The sequence below is a fragment of the Oncorhynchus mykiss genome, chromosome 6 (assembly GCF_057628025.1).
Source record: "Oncorhynchus mykiss isolate SJ-2025 chromosome 6, ASM5762802v1, whole genome shotgun sequence".
In the NCBI taxonomy this organism is placed as follows: domain Eukaryota; kingdom Metazoa; phylum Chordata; class Actinopteri; order Salmoniformes; family Salmonidae; genus Oncorhynchus; species Oncorhynchus mykiss.
Genome location: NC_143027.1, coordinates 54794672 through 54816153, shown reverse-complemented (window position 1 = coordinate 54816153; position 21482 = coordinate 54794672). Strand labels below are relative to the sequence as shown.

The following is a 21482-nucleotide window of genomic DNA, read 5'->3' as shown; positions in this document are numbered from 1 at the left end:
AAAACATCAAATTCGGTATGTTTTGTCAATAAAAAAAGGTGTGATTTTGAGAGTGAAAATCTGAAAAATCTATTGGAAAACTCAATAACAAACATAGGAAAACAGGATTTTTACACAGGGTGTCTTTGCTTCATTGGGCGGGCCATTTAACCTCTTTGATCTCTAGGGGCGCTATTTCATTTTTGGATAAAAAACGTTCCCGTTTTAAGCGCGATATTTTGTCACGAAAAGATGCTCGACTATGCATATTCTTGACAGTTTTTGAAAGAAAACACTCGGAAGTTTCAGAATCTGCAAAGATATTGTCTGTAAGTGCCCCAGAACTCATTCTACAGGCGAAACCAAGATGATGCGTCAACCAGGAAAAAAGCAGAATCTCTGAAGCTCTGTTTTCCATTGTCTCCTTATATGGCTGTGGTTGCGCAAGGAATGAGCCTACACTTTCTGTCGTTCCCCCAAGGTGTTAGCAGCATTGTGACGTATTTGTAGGCATATCATTGGAAGATTGACCATAAGAGACTACATTTTCCAAGTGTCCGCCTGGTGTCCTGCGTGGAATTCGGTGCGCAAACGCCAGCTGCTTGTACTTTTCCATTTGATTGAGGGGAGAAACCATGCTTCCACGAACGATATATCATTGAAGAGATATGTGAAAAACACCTTGAGGATTGATTCTAAACAACGTTTGCCATGTTTTCAGTCAATATTATGGAGTTAATTTGGAAAAAAGTTCGCGTTTTGAGGACTGAATTTTAGTTTTTTTTTTGGTAGCCAAATGTGATGTGCAAAACTGAGCTATTTCTAATACACAAAGAATCTTTTTGGGAAAAACTGAGCATCTGCTATCTAACTGAGAGTCTCCTCATTGAAAACATCCGAAGTTCTTCAAAGGTAAATGATTTTATTTGAAGGCTTTTATGTTTTTGTTGAAATCTTGCGTGCTGGATGCTAACGCTAATGCTAACGCTAAATGCTACGCTAGCTAGCCACTTTTACACAAATTATTGTTTTCCTATGGTTGAGAAGCATATTTTGAAAATCTGAGATGACAGTGTTGTTTACAAAAGGCTAAGCTTGAGAGATGGCATATTTATTTCATTTCATTTGCGATTTCCATGAATAGTTAACGTTGCGTTATGGTAATGAGCTTAGGTCTGTAAATAGAATCCCGGATCCGGGTTTGGTAGACGCAACAGCGATTTTTGTAATTCATTTCAGTCATTGGTAGCAGAGAACTGGAAGGAAAGACGGCCAAAGAAGGTATTGGCTTTGGGGACGACCAGTGAGATATACCTGCTGGAGCTTGTGCTATGGGTGGGTGTTGTTATCGTGACCAGTGAGCTGAGATAAGGCTGAGCTTTACCTAGCATAGACTTATAGATGACCTGGAGCCAGTGGGTCTGGCGACGAATATGTAGTGAGGGCCAGCCGACTAGAGCATACAAGTCGCAGTGGTGGGTGGTATAGGGGGCTTTGGAGATAAAACGGATGGCACTGTGATAGACTGTTTGCTGAGTAGAGTATTGGAAGCTATTTTGTAAATCGTCGAGGTCGAGGATTGGTAGGATAGTCAGTTTTACGAGGGTATGTTTGGCGGAGTGAGTGAATGAGGCTTTGTTGCGAAATAGGAAGCAGATTCTAGATTTCATTTTGGATTGGAGATGTTTAATGAGTCTGGAAGGAGAGTTTCATATATTCTAAGTCAGAACTGTCCAGAGTGGTGATGCTAGTCGGGCGTGCGGGTGCGGGCAGTGAACGGTTGAAAAGCATGCATTTCGTTTTACTCGAGTTAAAGAGCAGTTGGAGGCCACGGAAGGAGTGTTGCATGGCATTGAAGCTCGTTTGGAGGTTAGTTAACACAGTGTCCAAAGAGGGGCCAGATGTATACAGAATGGTGTCATCTGCGTAGAGGTGGATCAGGGAATCACCCGCAGCAAGAGCAACATTGTTGATATATACAGAGAAAAGAGTTGGCCTGATAATTAAACCCTGTGGTACCCCCATAGAGACTGCCAAAAGTCCGGACAACAGGCCCTCCGATTGATGTACACTAATGCCCTGGATACATTAATACGTGGTAAATTGCCACGTGCTGCTTTTGTATGGTCTGGTTATTAAATGTTTTGTTTTAATCCACAGTTTAATCCATTCTCCATTTCATTATTTTATTTTCAGGTGAATAGTAATATGCTCTAAACTGCTCTGGTGACAAACAAACTTTGCTGCCCTGTTTCCAATCGTCCACAAGGCTGGGAGAACCTATTCAAGTAAGTAAATACATTTTGAAAATGTAAAATGTAAAAGAAAACAGTATTATTAACTTACTAGCTACAGTGTAGGCTAATTCAAATGAGATGCTAACTTAGCTAGCTAGCTATCTAGCCAACTTTACATACGGTATAGCTAGCTAGCTATGTGAATTCAATATCACCAGCTACCTAACTTCATATTAGCTAGCTATTGCATTTGTAGGAAGCTAGCTCACAGCCATGAGGAGTGTGAAAGGATAGCAGCCCCAACTGTCAAAGTGAGAGAGTCGGCTATTCTGGATAGGGCAGGTACTTTATGTAGTTCCTGTCCCTAGAAGTGAGGACAGAGATAATAGTAACATAATATCAGTGCTGTCTAATTTGAGTATAATGAAGTCTGTTGCTTGAGATGTTTCCTGTACTCAGATACAGAAAGTCTGTTTGCAGATGAAGAGGTCCCAATGAAGCGCAGTGGTTCTCTGTCCTGGTCCCGGGGACTCAAAGGAGTACACATTTTTGTTTTAGCACTTCACAGCTGATTCAAATGATTAACTCATCATCAAGCTTCAAGTGGTATTTACTGTATGTATTCATTTGTGATACGATCCTTGATATGATCCTGCTGTTGTCACATGCTTCACATGCACATGTGTGCACATACATCTAGCTATCCAACGTTATCATGATTTGTTAAAAGAGATATTATACTTCAGTAATCCACAACGAACTGATGGAAAAGTTGAATAATCTTCCATATTCCTACAGATACCTTGCAACTGGAGATTCCTTCAAAACGAGGGCACTGCAAGGTTGGGTGAACAGGGCCATCTGGGACTGCCTCCTAGAGGAATTCAGGTGTGTGAAAGCTACCTGTGTCCTGCATAACTTCATTAGGATGGACACAAGGACCAGGAGGGGATCTGCAGCTCGCCACCGTGTACCAGAGGAGAGGTCTGCTTCTCTGCAGGATGTTTCAAGTATCGGGGCCAACATCGCAGCATGGGAGGCAGTCCATGTGCAGGAGATTTTCACCTCCTACTTCTTCGAAGAGGGTGCTGTACACTGGAAACACCATAGACTACACTATACACAACCAACGTCTCTCTTTTAAGAGCTACCCACATTGCAATAACAGTATTCTTCCATTTACTTAGCTATGTTAACTGCAGTTATTAAATTCCCAGTTTCTCTCCCTTTGATTTCTACTTACAGGCTTTTTTAAGAGTCACCCATATTGAAAAAATGTAGAACAATTAGACAACCTATAACCCACACCTACACACTTGTGTATCAATTTGATTGATGGATTGTGTTTTTCAGTAAGCAGGCTCATGTGTATTGCTGTGGCTCCTTCCACCTTCAAAAAAATAGGCAAGAGGGCCAACCATGGAGAATAGTAAGACACTTCATTATTTCTATAACTACGTGATATTGTTTGTCCTTGTGTGTCTGTGCATGTTTTTCAGTATAAAGTACGCTGCAGCCACTTAGTGTGGACACCAGGTAAGGCCACACTCACAGATTCTCTTTAACTACCCGATTTTCTCAATAACAGTCTCTCCCTTCACTTTATCCCTCTCCCCTCTTCTCCCTAAATCCTCTAGGTTATATCAGCTGTGTCGGTGAACCCCTCCCGCATCTGAACTGGCTACATAGAGGGCACAGCATGATCAGAGGTGAGAGGTCACTTGGTCAGGTCAACAGGAAGTCTTATTCAAGAGATGCTTTACATTGAAATACAGATAGAGATGGAGTAGTCCCAGAGTTAATGATCCAAGGTCAGTTTTGTATTTCACCCCCTGATGATTAAGATGAATGACAGTGCTAGAATAAAAAAAAACGCAAGGCTTAATCATGCTCTCCATCTGTCAATTGTCTGCAGGTATGTTTTGATGTGAGAGAGGATGCCGAACCCAGTCCCGTCATCGCACCTCATCCGCTCTTAAGATGACCTTCGGGCCACCAGGGAGCCCAAGGCTGGTTAGGAGACACAGCTAGAGATACTATTTTGTAATTGTGATGAACTGAGAGAATATTAAGTTTAGTAGCACTGTAATTCATTAATCATATGCTGTCTTCCAAGCTCCTCTGTTCTTACCTCTTTCCCTTTGTATTATACACTCTCTCACACCACACCTCTACTTCCGGCGCCGACAGAGATGGCCGCCTCGCTTCGCGTTCCTAGGAAACTATGCAGTTTTTTGTTTTTTTACGTGTTATTTCTTACATTAGTACCCCAGGTCATCTTAGGTTTCATTACATACAGTCGAGAAGAACTACTGAATATAAGATCAGCATCAACTCACCATCAGTACGACCAAGAATATGTTTTTCGCGACGCGGATCCTGTGTTCTGCCTTACAAACAGGACAACGGAGTGGATCCTATGCAGCGACCCAAAAAAACGACTCCGAAAGAGAGGGAAACGAGGCGGTCTTCTGGTCAGACTCCGGAGACGGGCACAGCGCGCACCACTCCCTAGCATTCTTCTTGCCAATGTCCAGTCTCTTGACAACAAGGTTGATGAAATCCGAGCAAGGGTAGCATTCCAGAGGGACATCAGAGACTGTAACGTTCTTTGCTTCACGGAAACGTGGCTTACTGGAGAGACGCTATCCGAAGCGGTGCAGCCAACAGGTTTCTCCACGCATCGCGCAGACAGGAAAAAACATCTTTCTGGTAAAAAGAGGGGCGGGGGCGTATGCCTTATGACTAACGTGACATGGTGCGATGAAAGAAACATACAGGAACTCAAATCCTTCTGTTCACCTGATTTAGATTTCCTCACAATCAAATGTAGACCGCATTATCTACCAAGAGAATTCTCTTCGATTATAATCACAGCCGTATATATCCCCCCCCAAGCAGACACATCGATGGCTCTGAACGAACTTTATTTAACTCTCTGCAAACTGGAAACAATTTATCCGGAGGCTGCATTCATTGTAGCTGGGGATTTTAACAAGGCTAATCTGAAAACAAGACTCCCCAAATTTTATCAGCATATCGATTGCGCAACCAGGGGAGGAAAGACCTTGGACCATTGTTACTCTAACTTCCGCGACGCATATAAGGCCCTGCCCCGCCCCCCTTTCGGAAAAGCTGACCACGACTCCATTTTGTTGATCCCTGCCTACAGACAGAAACTAAAACAAGAGGCTCCCACGCTGAGGTCTGTCCAACGCTGGTCCGACCAAGCTGACTCCACACCAAGACTGCTTCCATCACGTGGACTGGGAGATGTTTCGTATTGCGTCAGATAACAACATTGACGAATACGCTGATTCGGTGTGCGAGTTCATTAGAACGTGCGTTGAAGATGTCGTTCCCATAGCAACGATTAAAACATTCCCTAACCAGAAACCGTGGATTGATGGCAGCATTCGTGTGAAACTGAAAGCGCGAACCACTGCTTTTAATCAGGGCAAGGTGTCTGGTAACATGACCGAATACAAACAGTGCAGCTATTCCCTCCGCAAGGCTATCAAATAAGCTAAGCGCCAGTACAGAGACAAAGTAGAATCTCAATTCAACGGCTCAGACACAAGAGGCATGTGGCAGGGTCTACAGTCAATCACGGACTACAGGAAGAAACCCAGCCCAGTCACGGACCAGGATGTCTTGCTCCCAGGCAGACTAAATAACTTTTTTGCCCGCTTTGAGGACAATACAGTGCCACTGACACGGCCTGCAACGAAAACATGCGGTCTCCCCTTCACTGCAGCCGAGGTGAGTAAGACATTTAAACGTGTTAACCCTCGCAAGGCTGCAGGCCCAGATGGCATCCCCAGCCGCGCCCTCAGAGCATGCGCAGACCAGCTGGCCGGTGTGTTTACGGACATATTCAATCAATCCCTATACCAGTCTGCTGTTCCCACATGCTTCAAGAGGGCCACCATTGTTCCTGTTCCCAAGAAAGCTAAGGTAACTGAGCTAAATGACTACCGCCCCGTAGCACTCACATCCGTCATCATGAAGTGCTTTGAGAGACTAGTCAAGGACCATATCACCTCCACCCTACCTGACACCCTAGACCCACTCCAATTTGCTTACCGCCCAAATAGGTCCACAGACGATGCAATCTCAACCACACTGCACACTGCCCTAACCCATCTGGACAAGAGGAATACCTATGTGAGAATGCTGTTCATCGACTACAGCTCGGCATTCAACACCATAGTACCCTCCAAGCTCGTCATCAAGCTCGAGACACTGGGTCTCGACCCCGCCCTGTGCAACTGGGTACTGGACTTCCTGACGGGCCGCCCCCAGGTGGTGAGGGTAGGCAACAACATCTCCTCCCCGCTGATCCTCAACACTGGGGCCCCACAAGGTTGCGTTCTGAGCCCTCTCCTGTACTCCCTGTTCACCCACGACTGCGTGGCCACGCACGCCTCCAACTCAATCATCAAGTTTGCGGACGACACAACAGTGGTAGGCTTGATTACCAACAACGATGAGACGGCCTACAGGGAGGAGGTGAGGGCCCTCGGAGTGTGGTGTCAGGAAAACAACCTCACACTCAACGTCAACAAAACTAAGGAGATGATTGTGGACTTCAGGAAACAGCAGAGGGAACACCCCCCTATCCACATCGATGGAACAGTAGTGGAGAGGGTAGCAAGTTTTAAGTTCCTCGGCATACACATCACAGACAAACTGAATTGGTCCACTCACACAGACAGCATCGTGAAGAAGGCGCAGCAGCGCCTCTTCAACCTCAGGAGGCTGAAGAAATTCGGCTTGTCACCAAAAGCACTCACAAACTTCTACAGATGCACAATCGAGAGCATCCTGGCGGGCTGTATCACCGCCTGGTATGGCAACTGCACCGCCCTCAACCGTAAGGCTCTCCAGAGGGTAGTGAGGTCTGCACAACGCATCACCGGGGGCAAACTACCTGCCCTCCAGGACACCTACACCACCCGATGTCACAGGAAGGCCATAAAGATCATCAAGGACATCAACCACCCGAGCCACTGCCTGTTCACCCCGCTATCATCCAGAAGGCGAGGTCAGTACAGGTGCATCAAAGCTGGGACCGAGAGACTGAAAAACAGCTTCTATCTCAAGGCCATCAGACTGTTAAACAGCCACCACTAACACTGAGTGGCTGCTGCCAACACACTGACACTGACTCAACTCCAGCCACTTTAATAATGGGAATTGATGGGAAATGATGTAAATATATCACTAGCCACTTTAAACAATGCTACCTTATATAAATGTTACTTACCCTACATTATTCATCTCATATGCATACGTATATACTGTACTCTATATCATCGACGGTATCCTTATGTAATACATGTATCACTAGCCACTTTATACTATACTATGCCACTTTGTTTACATACTCATCTCATTTGTACATACTGTACCCGATACCATCTACTGTATCTTGCCTATGCTGCTCTGTACCATCACTCATTCATATATCCTTATGTACATATTCTTTATCCCCTTACACTGTGTACAAGACAGTAGTTTTGGAATTGTTAGTTAGATTACTTGTTATTACTGCATTGTCGGAACTAGAAGCACAAGCATTTCGCTACACTCGCATTAACATCTGCTAACCATGTGTATGTGACAAATAAAATTTGATTTGACCTCTCTTCCCACCTTCTCTTTCTTCCTCCATTTTTATAATGGACACCAGATGTGCATTGAAGTACAGATTGAACTTATATTTATAATATAATTAAACAACTATAATATTTATAATGCATGCATTATGCACGGTCTTTGTAAGTTTTGTAATGTTGTTTCTAGTTTCACTTTGTAATTAAAGATGTGGAACTCAATTCACGCTGCGCCTTGGTCCAATCATTTTCAAGAGCGTGACAGAATATCCCACCAGCAAAGGACCAAGCAGCGTGAAAATTAGGTAAGGAAGTTTTGGACTTGAGAGGACAGTCACCAAGGAACATGGAATGACAGGAACATGGAAGGACAGCGACGACGCCGGGGACCACAGAACCACAGAAACCCACATTTTTTTGTGGGGGAGCACATGGAGCTGGCAGTCGAGCAGCGGAGAGTGCCAGAGCCTGTTTGGGAGTCGGAGGAGGAATTTGATGAAAGATTCCAGAGAGAGGTGGTAGCGATGAGAATGATGCCGTACAGGGGTGCTGAAGAGCGTGACACCAGTCCGGTGCCATCTGCACCGGTTTCACGCATCTGGCCCCCAGTGCGTCTCCCCAGTCCGGTACGTCCTGTGCATCCTCCCCGCACTCTCCCTGAAGTGCGTGTCACCAGTCCGTTGCCACCTGTGGCCGCTCCACGCATCAGGCCTCCAGTGCGCCTCCCCAGTCCGGTACGTCCTGTGCCTCCTCCCCGCACTCTCCCTGAAGTGCGTGTCACCAGTCCGGTACCACCTGTACCGGCTCCACGCACTAGGCCTAGAGTGCGCATTCACAGTCCAGAGCTTCCAGCGACTGTTCACAGTCCAGAGCTTCCGGCGACGGTCAACGGTCCAGAATCTCCAGCGATGGTCAACGGTCCGGAACCTCCAGCACTGGTCAACGGTCCGGAACCTCCAGCGACGGTCAACGGTCCGGAACCTCCAGCGACGGTCAACGGTCCGGAACCTCCAGCGACGGTCAACGGTCCGGAGCTTCCAGGCTAGACGTCCAGTCCTGTTCCAGGGCTGGAGTCTTCCTCTGCGCTGATGTCCAGTCCAGGCATGGCGTCCAGTCCCGCTTCATGGCAGGAGCCTTCTTCTGCACCGGTGCCCAGTCCAGGCACGGCGTCCAGTCCCGCATCATGGCAGGAGTCTTCGTCTGCGTTGGGGCCCAGTCCGGGCACGGCGTCCAGTCCCGCTCCAAGGCCGGAGCCTTCCTCTGTGTCGGGGCCCAGTCCGGGTGCGGCGTCCAACCCAGCTCCATGGCCGGGGTCCTCCTCTGCGCCGATGCCCAGTCGGTGCACGGCGTCCTACCTCATGGCTAGACCCGTGGTCTGGGAGGGGGCAAAGACCCGCACCGGAGCTGCCACTGACACTAGTCACACTACCCTCCCCATTTGGTTTCAGGTTTTGCGGCCGGAGTCCTTGACCATAGAGAGACCTCGGTTCTCTATGGTGTTTAGAGCATGACTGGGGGGGTTATCTAGTTCATAGATTTCTAGGTTGGTGGTTTGTGTGGTTCCCAATTAGAGGCAGCTGGTAATCGATGCCTCTAATTGGGCATCGTATTTAGGTAAGCTTTTTCCCCACCTGCATTTGTGGGATATTGTTTGTGTTAGTGTGTTTGAGAACTACGTCGTAACGGTCTTTGTAAGTTTTGTAATTTTGTTTCTAGTTTCACTTTGTAATTAAAGATGTGGAGCTCAATTCACACTGCGCCTTGGTCCGATCATTTTCAAGAATGTGACAGAAGATTAACAACGCCTACGCACTGTGCTTTCACTGGCTGGCCCTAGGCTGAAGCATCTGCATTTTGGAGCTGCCTTATTCAAAGAAAGAGACCAAGTTTGTATTGTATATTTATTTATTTATTTTTACATTATGTGCTATACTGATATGTGACACAAATTAATGCCAGAATCTTGCGCGACCTCCAGAGGTTGAGATGCGATCATTTTGCAAGTTTACATAACAGTGTTGTTTCTCAAGCATCGATACTGTCACGTTCTGACCTTAGTTCCTTTTTTATGTCTCTAATTTGGTTTGGTCAGGGCGTGAGTTGGGGTGGGCATTCTATGTTTTTCAGTCTGTTTTGTTCTGTGTGTTGTATTTCTATGTGTTTGGCCCGGTATGGTTCCCAATCAGAGGCAGCTGCCAATCGTTGTCTCTGATTGAAAACCATACTTAGGTAGCCTGTTCCCACCTGGTGTTTGTGGGTAGTTGTTTTCTGTGTCTGTGTTTCGCCATACAGAACTGTTTCGATTTTCATTGTTTCACTTTGGTTATTTTGTATTCAGTCTTCAGTTATATTTCATTAAAATGGACACTTACCACGCTGCGTTTTGGTCCGATCTTTCATACTCCTCATCAGATGAAGAAGATCGTTACAGATACCTCTCGAAAATGTCCCTTTGCTATTGTCAATGTGAAAATGGTCAGTCTGAGAGAACTGGAACTGTGCTCTCTCTGGGTCTGAATAGGTCATGTTCTCCCTTTGGGAATGTATTGTGGCACAGACTCACCCCCGGAATGTTCTGACTAAAATTGAAACAGAGCTCCAGAGACAGTTGAGAGTATGTCTCCATTCTAAGGTTCTTAGGTTCCTTGTTAAATATAGGGGATGAATAAGTTACGTAGATCATCTCTAGAGACATAGCGAGGGAGAGAGAGTGGATTTAGATATATGAACAGGTGGACAGCTTTGAGACCATAACACTTATAGCAAGAAAGTGCATACTGTACATGCACGCACGCAAGCAAGCACACACACGGGCATGCACAAACACACACATACACCCTCTCAAACAGCTACATCACAAACTGCCACACACAACACGGTGGCTTAGAATTGACATGCCAGTCAAAAAACAAAGACACGAAGAGAGCATAGATCAAGGATTCTTGATAACCACTAATTCATTCATCAATTAATTTCTAGTGTTAAATAACACGAATATGTGAGAACAATATTGTTTGTGAACAAATGTTTCATTTTGTCATTATAATGAGGTTGGTAGCAACATGTGAAAATCTGTTGCAGCTCAAGCCAAATACAAATCCCACAATGCAATGCGCTCTCTATGAGCTGATTGGCTAGCTTTGGAGAATAGTAGTGAATAAATCACAACTATGAAATAACACATATGGAATCATGTAGTAACCAAGAAAAGTGTTAAACAAATCAAAATATGTTTTATATTTGAGATTCTTCAAAGCAGCCACCCTTTGTCTGGATGACAGCTGTGTACACTCTTGACATTCTCTCAACCAGCTTAATGAGGTAGTCACCTGGAATGCATTTCAATTAACAGGTGTGCCTTAAAAATTAATTTGTGGAATTTCTTTCCTTCTTAATGTGTTTGAGCCAATCAGTTGTGTTGTGGCAAGGTATGGGGGGTATACGGATGAAATCCCTATTTGGTAAAAGACCAAGTCCAAATTATAGCAAGAACAGCTCAAATAAGCAAAGAGAAATGAAAGTCCATCATTACTTTAAGACATGAAGATCAGTCAATCCAGAAAATATCAATAACTTTGAATGTTTCTTCAATTGCAGTCAAAAACCATCAAGCACTATAATGAACCTGGTGCTCATGAGGACCACCACAGGACAGGGAGACCCAGAGTTACCTCTGCTGCAGATGATACGTTCATTAGAGTTACCAGCCTCAGAAACTGCAGCCCAAATAAATGCTTCACATAATTCAAGTAACAGACACATCTCAACATCAACTGTTCAGAGGAGACTGCATGAATAAGGCCTTCACGGACTAATTGTGGCAAAGAAACCATTACTAAAGGACACCAATAATAAGAAGAGTCTTGCTTGGGCCAAGAAACATGATCAATGGACATTAGACCGGTGGATATCTGTCATTTGGTCTGATGAGTCCAAATTTGAGATTTTTGGTTCCAACCGCCATGTCTTTGTGAGACGCAGAGTTGATGAGCAAATGATCTCCGCATGTGTGGTTCCCACTGTGAAGCATGGAGGAGGAGGTGTGATGGTGTGGGGGTGCTTTGCTGTTGACACTGTATGATTTATTTAGAATTCAAGGCACACTTAACCAGTATGGCTACCACAGCATTCTGCATTGATACGCCATCCCATCTGGTTTGCACTTAGTGGGACTATCAGTTGTTTTTCAACAGGACCCAAAACACACCTCCAGACTGTGTAAGGTCTATTTGACCAAGAAGGAGAGTGATGGAGTGCTGCATTAGATGACCTGGCCTCCACAATCACCCGACCTCAACCCAATTGTGATGGTCTAGGATGAGTTGGACCGCAGTGTGAAGGAAAAAGCAGCCAACAAATGCTCAGAATATGTGGGAACTCCTTCAAGACTGTTGGAAAAGCATTCCAGGTGAAGCTAGTTGAGAGAATGCTAAGAGTGTGCAAAGCTGTGATCAAGGCAAAGGGTGACTACTTCGAAGAATTTAAAATCTAATATATATCCTAATCTATTTAATACTTTCTTGGTTACTACATGATTCCATATGTGTTATTTCATAGTTTTGATGTCTTCACTGTTGTTCTACAATGTCGAAAATAGTAAAAATAATGAAAAACTCTTGAATGAGTAGGTGTGTCCAAACTTTTGACTGGTGCTGTATATGATAGAGGTTTTCGTGATCTAAAAGTCATATCCCTATTACCCTCCAGTACAGAGAGTGGCTTTATCGCGATGCTACGTCATACCCGGACGGATTTCTGCCTGCTTGAACGGCAATAGCTCAGAATCTTACGAAAACATGACACTGGGAATCGATACAGCATCCCTCAGAGATGCACAAAAACAATATAACATTCAAAATGGGTGAACCTTTAAACACACAGGTACAGGGAGGTAGGGAACACAGCCAGCTGACAAAGCATCTCCCTCTGGATATACAGATCTACAAACTGGGTCACAGATAAACAGAGTGGCAATACAAAGTCATGTCATTAGGAACTCCAACCCAGTCTATATTGTACTACACTGATCACAACACTTCAAAACAATACATAGCAGCTTGGGGCATAGAGGTATCAGTGTTATTGTTCTACTATGTAACTGTAATGACGTAAGAATGCACTGTACAACAAAAACAAAGTTATCTGTTGTGTCACATTATACTGTAATTACCTAAAACAAAAAATATGTACTGGGCCATATTGAGAAGAAGTTACTGTCTCCTGAGTGGCGCAGCGGTCTGAGGCACTGCATCTCAGTGCTAGAGGCGTCACTACAAACACCCTGGTTCGAATCCAGGCTGTATCACTGGCCGTGATTGGGAGTCCCATCGGGCGCCGCACAATTTGCCCAGCGTCGTCCGGGTTTGGCCGGTGTGTGATGGGTGAACCTTTAAATTGTGAATAAGAATTTGTACTTAACTGACTTGCCTAGTTAAATAAAGGTTACACTATTGGGGCAGCTGCTACAGACACAATCGCTCAAACAACAGTACAGGGGTATTTGCTGTATATGTAAAGCACCTATCAGCCTATTCAGGCATGTAAGAGCTATTAGTGGCTAATTAGCAAATAAATAGTTATGCATATGTTATATAGCCCAGGGGGAAGAGAGGATAAATAAGGTGCCAGTTACCTATTCAGATCAGAATTATCCCCTACTCTAAGAGACTAGCTAACATTAGTGTCGTGGATTAAATGAACTGAATAGCATAAGGTAGTTAGTTGTCTTCAGTCTCATGCATGTCTCTGCAGTTTTATGACCCTGACTCACCCTCACCTATTGTGTTCAGCATAACAGGTACTGTGAGTAAGTGCTGCCCATCCCTTCGGAGCACGATAGAGGGACAACACCTCTATAGGTCTCACACACATGCGTGCACGTGCAGAAACACGCACACGCACACACACCCTGACTCCTGTCTGCCTGACGGAACCTATCCATTCACCATCTCAATATGAAAAGGGCAGGATGAGTGGGCACATGTTGGACAGGGGCCATTATACCAACCATCCTCCCCGCTCTCTCTCTTTCTACTCTGCTCCCACTCTCATCCCTCCTTTCTCTCTATTGTATCCCATTTCTCTCTGTTTATCCATGTGGAAGAGAGGGATGTTTACAAGACTATCTCATCAGACTCTGCCTTGGATCTCTACAGGGAAATGACCTATGTTCACACTCTCTCTCTCTCTCCCTCTCGCTCTCTCCTACCCCCCCACCCCCAGACACAGAAATAGAAAGTATTGAGAGCATATATCCTGGCTGATAGTGATTACACACGACCAGAAGAATCTGAACCAGAATCTGAATGCTGGATGAACAGGGATCAGCATGCCTCCTGCGCGCTTTCATGTACCGAGAGGTAACAAAGAAGTAGTACTTCAATATTTCATAAACTTTTACCAACCCCATTCCCTCTCTCCTTTCCTCCCTGCCTCCTTCCCTCTTTCAGTCTCTATAACTTGGAGAAGGTCTCAAACTCCATGCACAGTGCAGCATACATATAATAATGAAGGTGGGGGAGTGGAGTGAAAGTGGAGTGGACGAGGAGTGGAACCCATACAGCATGTGGATAAAGGACATAGCCTTGCTATTGAAGGGAAGATAATAGAGCAGGGATGCTCTGTGAGTCAGAACTCGTACAATAGCCAATAAGAGAGACGCAAGGCACAATGCAGTGCTGTGGAAAAACCAAGGCCTAAAACTTGTTGAGTTGTGAGAGATGGGAGCAGGGAGGGAGAGAGCTAACTAATGTGTTTCTGCTTGGGCAAACACGTTATTTATTTCTCATTGTGTGTGGCCATAGGGCCGTAAATAGACGTATAATTACCCGCATAACCATCAGGTGGGGTTGATGGAGAAAGCACTACCATTAGAGGAACAGGGGAGCGTCTAGAGGAGGGGAGAGAGGGATGGGGGAGGAGAGGGGGGGGAGGGGGGGGGGTCGTTCATAATCAGCCATGGGTGTTTTGAAGAGATTTTCGCTTAATACGGAAATGTCTGCCATCTCTGCCAATTTACTGCTGAGCGAAAGAGCGAAGGAACGAAAGAAAGCAGGATAAAAATGAAGGGAGAGGTAGAACGTATGGTGAGGAAATTGCACGGGGCAAGAAAGAATGAACCACAGTGAGGAAGTGTACGAGGTAGAGGACGAGAATGATAACCGAGCGAACCTAATCATCTCCATTAGTCAATAACTAATAAACGTTTTCTCATCCAGTCCAGAGAGCACGCCACCAGTTCATCAATCAGCGGCCCTGGGGGAGGGTACTAACACGCTTGACCTTACAGGGTTTACTGTGGGGTCCCATGGGACAACGAGGGGTCACTCTGAACTCATACATCATGCATGGGTCATGTTGGGCAGAGGGGAAAGGTTAGTCATTAAGCAGATGGTCTTATCCAGAGTGACTTACATGAGCAATTAGGGTTAAGTTCTTTGCTCAAGTGCACATCGGGACATTTTTCACTTAGTTGGCTCAGGGAACCAGCAACCTTTCGGTTACTGGTCCACCACTCTTAACCGTTGGGCTACCTACTGCAGAGAGGTACTGATACATGTGAGGGGTGAGACCTTTCTTCTTCCATCTTCCCTCTCCCTTTGTCTTTTTTTGATGGGGTCTATCTATCCACCTTTCCACACATCCCGCTCTCTCGATCTTCCCTCTTTCCAGCCTATCTATCTCCCCCTCTCTCTGTATGATTAATGACCATCTGCCGCCATGGTAACAGGTCACAGTGTCAAAGAGCACATCTGACCACCACTGGCTGAGCAGCGTGTGTGTGCACGTACTTGCATGTCTGTGCTAATAACACATAATTACACTTAAATTGCATTAAATGAATGTATTTATAGCACAGAGTTTAATCTCTCTACGGAGTTTCAATCTCTGTTCCACGTTCATACGAGAAGAGAAGGATGCAGTTTTAACTCCTCTTAAAAACTCATACTGCTATATAAAAAAACAAGTAATATCTTGTGGCTAAAGACACTGACACTTTGGTCTTCATGTCTGTAATCGGAATCGCAAACGTGCACGCATGCATACTGTACATACGTCTCAGCTGCTGAGGGCTGGGTCTCTGAGAGGGATGGGCTAAAGAATGCACACAGAGGGACACGGATGCACACACACATCACCAATAGGCCGCAACAGTCAGCACGGGCTGATAAGCTCCTTCATGGTGGCAGCTATGCTATGCATCAGTGGCCCTTGATTGAGCGTCACATTAACATATTGCGTTAGGCACCGGAGGACATGTGGGAAACGGACTGGGAAAACCCATGGATGTACAGAGTTGCGTAGCTAAAGCAAAAGACTGATGCTGGAATTCAATCAGGGCAGACTGGGAGCAGGGGGATAGAAATGCGTTATGTAGAACAAACACGCCTCTCTTGACATGTAGAATTCGGAATCGTGGCAAAATCAGAATCACCGTTATTCAACAAGTACATTTAAACATACTCAGAATTTGTCTTATATGGTGCTGCCAGTGATAAACAACATTTAGACACATAATACATACAGAGGAGTTTATACAAAGCTGACATATATATATATATATACAAATAGGTAGAGTGAACATAATACACAGTGGATACAGTTCTCTTCATGACATGTCTACTTGCAACGTTCCACAACGTCTGCCTCCTGATCGTGCACCAGGTGTTAACACCATCCATCCAGGACACACATCTAGCTGTTGGGCAAACCAAACACACTTCTGAAGTGCAACGATTTGAATTCAAGTCTCATTTTGGCACAGGGTTTAGACTACAGCCACTGCCTGCGACAGAGTGAATGGGCATGGCCAGCTAAAGCAGTGGTATGGAGTTAGGCTCGCAAGGAGCTCATGCTGAACACAGGCAGTGGAAACGTGTCAGAAAACGTTTATCAGCCTTACAAGCGTTATTCTAAAATTGATTAAATATTTTTTTTCCCCCATCAATCTACACACAATACCCTATAATGATGAGTTTTCTGCAAATGTATTACAAATAAAAAACTGAAAAATACATTTACATAAGTATTCATATCCTTTACTGGTACATTGAGGAAGCAACTTTGGCAGCGATTACAGCGTCAAGTCTTCTTGGGTACGAAGCTACAAGCTTCACACACATGTATTTGGGGTGTTTCTTCCATTCTTCTCTGCAGATCCTCTCAAACTCTGTCAAGTTGGATGGGGAGCATTGCTGCACAGCTATTTTCAGGTCTCTCCAGAGATATTTGATCGGGTTCAAGTCTGAGCTCTGGCTGGGCCACTCAAGGACATTCAAATCAAATCAAATGGTATTTGTCACATGCCACGAATACAACAGGTGTAGACCTTGAAGTGAAATGCTTGCTTACAAGCCCTTAACCAACAATACAGTTTAAGAAAATACTTTGGGGTCGAAGCTGTTTAGAAGCCTCTTGCATCCTAGACTTGGCGCTCCGGTACTGCTTGCTGTGCGGTAGCAGAGAGAACAGAGGAAGGCTGTGGCCTTCCTCTGACACCGTCTGGTATAGAAGTCCTGGATGGCAGGAACCTTGACCCCGGTGATGTACTGGGCCGTACGCAATACCCTCTGTAATGCCTTGCAGTCGTGGGTCGAGCAGTTGCCATACCAGACACATCTCATACTGTAGGGATGGTGCCAGGTTTCCTCCAGACATGATGCTTGGCATTCAGGCCAAAGAGTTCAATATTGATTTCCTCAGACCAGAGAATGTTGTTTCTCATGGTCTGAGAGTCTTCAGCTGCATTTTGGTAAACTCCAAGAGGGCTGTCATGTGCCTTTTACTGAGGAGTGGCTTCCATCTGCCCACTCCACCATAAAGGCCTGAATTGTGGAGTGCTGCAGAGATGGTTGTACTTCTGGAAGGTTCTCCCATCTCCACAGAGGAACTCTGGATCTATGTCAGAGTGACTATTGGGTTCTTGGTCACCTCCCTGACCAAGGCCTTTCTCCCCCGATTGCTCAGTTTGGCCGGGCAGCCGCTCTAAGAAGAGTCTTGGTGGTTCCAAACTTCTTCCTTTGCCCTTTCCTCAGATCTTTGCATCTCTCTCTCTCTCTCCCTCTCCCTCTCTCTCTCTCTCTCTCTCTCTCTCTCTCTCTCTCTAATATAGCATTCCTCCAGCGGATACAAGGTCTAAGGCATATAACGTCTCCTGACACACACACGCACACACACACACAAACTGGTTACTGTTTTACAGGAGCTCGTTGCAGAGGTAGCCAATAGAGTGGTTGAGGGTATATGGCAGCAGGGGAGATGAGGAATGAAAGAAGGGATGAGAGGAGCAAGGGAGAGAAGACGTGGAGGAGGAGACTAGTGAGGGAGGGAAGAAAGGAAGGGTAGAGGAGAAGTGGAGGGAGGGAGGAAAGAGGAGCAGAGGGCAGAAAAGCAGCCAAGTGTTTAATTTGTTAAAAATAATAATTATATATAAATAATATATGTTTTTATTATAATTATAATTATTATATTATTATTATTATCCACCCCCCCTCCTCTTCGGAGGACACATATCTTTTTGTTTTTTTATACAGCTTTTCTGCTACGTATACACACATTTTATATATACATTTTGACATACATGGTACTTTTACATAAAGCAATCACATAACAGTAATACAATAACAATAATCCATAAACTCTTTAATCCCACCTCTCAGCCCATCCCACCTATCACCATAGACCACCCTCGTTTGGTTTCCATGTGCCATATATTTTTCAATTGTGCTGTGATGTTTTACATACATTTTGAACCTGTCTAATCATATAGTCGCTACAGATTGTGAGCTAAAGATCAAAACCTTTCCTACCAGTATTATTATATTATTTATGGACTGACTATTGCTTTCCAAATCACCCAACACTGCTATTTGGAAGGTTCAGTTGAAGTGAATGTTGTGATTTTTTTTTAACAATTCCTGAACCTGTGACCAGCGGAGTGTTTAAAGTGTAGAGGAAGTAACAGCTGTTGGAGAGAGACCCCAGGGGTAGAAAGCGATTTTGTGTGTGTGTGTGTATGTGTGTGTGTGTGTGTGTGTTTCTGTGTGTGTGTGTGTATGTGTGTGTGTGTGTGTGTGTTTCTGTGTGTGTGTGTTTCTGTGTGTGTTTCTGTGTGTGTGTGTGTGTGTGTGTGTGTGTGTTTGTGTGTGTGTGTGTGTGTGTGTAGGGGAGGATGGGGAAGCAATAAAGGTTGTGTGTGTGGAGGGGGGTTACAGGAGCGTGTTGGGGGTGTGGGAATGGGGCCTTAATGGGGGGGGGGGGGGGGGGGGGGGGTGATGCAAGCAGGGGGCCTGAGGGGAGGGTGCGGATGTGATAGCTAGGTGAGGGGGCAGGACGGGTACAGACTGGGGTATAAGGGGATAGTAAGGGGGATGTCTCCATATTCTGTGGCTCAGCAGAGAAGAATGTGGTTAATTTATCTCTAACCTTTCCTTGGCTATAGCCCACAGACCAGTCACATGGACCTGACTACACACACACACACACACACACACACACACACACAAACTATCAAAAAGCACACTGACCTACACAAACACAAACGCACCAAAACATGGAATCTGCCCACAAACCACACAAACATCCAAGCAGAAAATACTAGTCAACATATTCAGTTCAGTTTAGGGTTTACTGCAGAAGATGCACACAAGCTCTGCTCCCTCCGAACAGGACAGTGTATGCAACTCGCCATGGATTCCCCAACACACGGTACGAACAGATTTGCAAGCTGACACACGTAAGCACCCACCTCAGTCCATGTGGATAACCAGTGAAATCTGTGGTACGTCTCTCTCACCTGCTCAGTGAAGTTGTAATGTGTAGTCCTCTCTGTATCCACAATTCAGAGAAGGCTAAACCTTTATACACATATCCCAAATCCTTGGGAATAGTAGGTGCGTGTTTCCGTTAGAGCCAAAGGGTGTATGAGAGACTCGAGTGTGGCTCGCAGAGCGAGAGGGCGAACAACACACTCACGAACGAAACGCCCTCCACCGTACCAGCTTGTACCAGAGTGCATACAGACTGCCTAATCCTGCCGAGTAAAACACACTCTCGCACTCTCCAAATAAAGAAAGTCAGCCAGTCGGTGGAGAGCAAACACAGAAGGTGAGAGAGGGAGCTCCAGAGTTCCCAAAGGGGGGAGGCTGAGCCGATCTAGTGTTACACCATCAGCAACGCACCCTGCCGGGGTAGAGAGAGACAGAGGAGTCCTGGGTGTCTGGAGGAGACAAATACACCAGAATAGAACCGCTCTCTCTTTCTATTGTCTGTTCTCTCTCTTTTGTGTGTGCACTCACACACTCCGCTCTTGACTGAGCACCCTGCAAGAGAAAGATTGAACTCACGGCCCCTCCCCACAAGCACTGGCCCCGAAACACACCCCCTCGGGTATCGGCCAATAGGAGAGAGGTGTATGTCCCTCTCTGACCAGCCACACACGCTGAAATACACACAGTCCCAGCCCCTCCCTCTCCCTCAGACAGTGTGGCGACAGAGACATTGGCACAGGTTAACACTTAGGAGTAATCACACTAAACACTCACTTACTCAAACAAGACGCACACGCATGCTTCAACACTCACACTTGCACATGCACGCGCACACAGACGCGCACACACACAGACCAGCTGGCAGGTGTCTTCATTGACATTCTCTCCTTGTCCCAGTCTGTAATCCTCACGTTTCCAGGTAACAACCATTTTTTCCTGTTCCCAAAAACTCTAAGGCAACCAGACACAATGACTACCGCCCTGTAGCACTCACATCTGTAATAATGAAGTGCTTTGAAAGGCGGGTTATGGCTCACATCAACTCCATCATCCCAGATACCCTGGACCCACTGCAATTTGCATACCTCCACAACAGATCCACAGACGACACAATGTCAATTGCACTCCACACTGCCCTCCTCCACCTGAAAAGGGGAATACCCATATGAGAATGCTGTTCATCGTCTACAACTCAGCGTTCAACACCATAGTGCCCTTCAAGCCCGTCACCAAGCTCGGGACCCGAGGATGTGGGCCCTTAGCCCCTTCCTGTACTCCCTGTTCACCCACTCAGGCACACACACACACCACTCACTCACTACCTCACACGCGCAAACACATTCTCACCCTGCTGCCATACTATTAATAATAATAATAACCAGTCACTTTCTCCTAATACATGTACAAATATACTGCAAATACTCCAGTATCTTTGCACATTGCATATTTGGTACGGGTACTGACAGCTTACATTCTTCTACATATCCCTTGTGTTTAAGACAAACAACTTTTTTTAGTTATACTATTATTATATTAAATACTGCACTGTTGGGTAGGGCTTGCAGGTTAAGCATTTCACTACACTTGGGCATGTGACAACTTACTAATGCTTCACGACAGAAAACCACATGAAAAAGTAGCAGACAACAGTTCTCTCTCTCCCTCTGTGTTTGTGTCGTGCATCTGCATGTGTGTCTGCATCCGAGTAGGTCTCAGACAAACACTGCAGCAACAGAACGCAGACAGAATGTGACGTAGCAAGTCTTTCCGTATATAAAAAAACATTGCTCAGCCTTTCGGCTGCATTTGTAGAGAGAGCAGAACACAGTCACACGATCACAAATAATTCAGAGAGAAGAGGTCCACTCAAGAACAGCACA

General features: G+C 45.4%; 1 protein-coding gene and 1 long non-coding RNA gene across 5 annotated transcripts in view; one reads left to right on the top strand and one right to left on the bottom strand.

Annotated features, from left to right (window-relative positions):
* Positions 1–21482, top strand: part of LOC118964910 (uncharacterized) — a 450019-nt gene that overhangs the window by 269879 nt on the left and 158658 nt on the right. The gene's annotated exons all lie outside the window — the stretch shown is intronic.
* The window catches only part of LOC110526161 (xylosyl- and glucuronyltransferase LARGE2s), a 216520-nt gene that overhangs the window by 55778 nt on the left and 139260 nt on the right, over positions 1–21482 (bottom strand). The window contains exon 1 of one of the 3 annotated variants that reach the window (XM_021606823.3): positions 19629–20170. The exons of 1 other annotated variant lie outside the window; for it this stretch is intronic. The gene's annotated coding sequence lies outside the window, so the exon portion shown is untranslated. Of the gene's footprint in view, positions 1–19580; positions 20171–21482 lie in introns of those variants that run through there. One more of the 3 variants, XM_090238198.1, reaches the window with a different exon arrangement.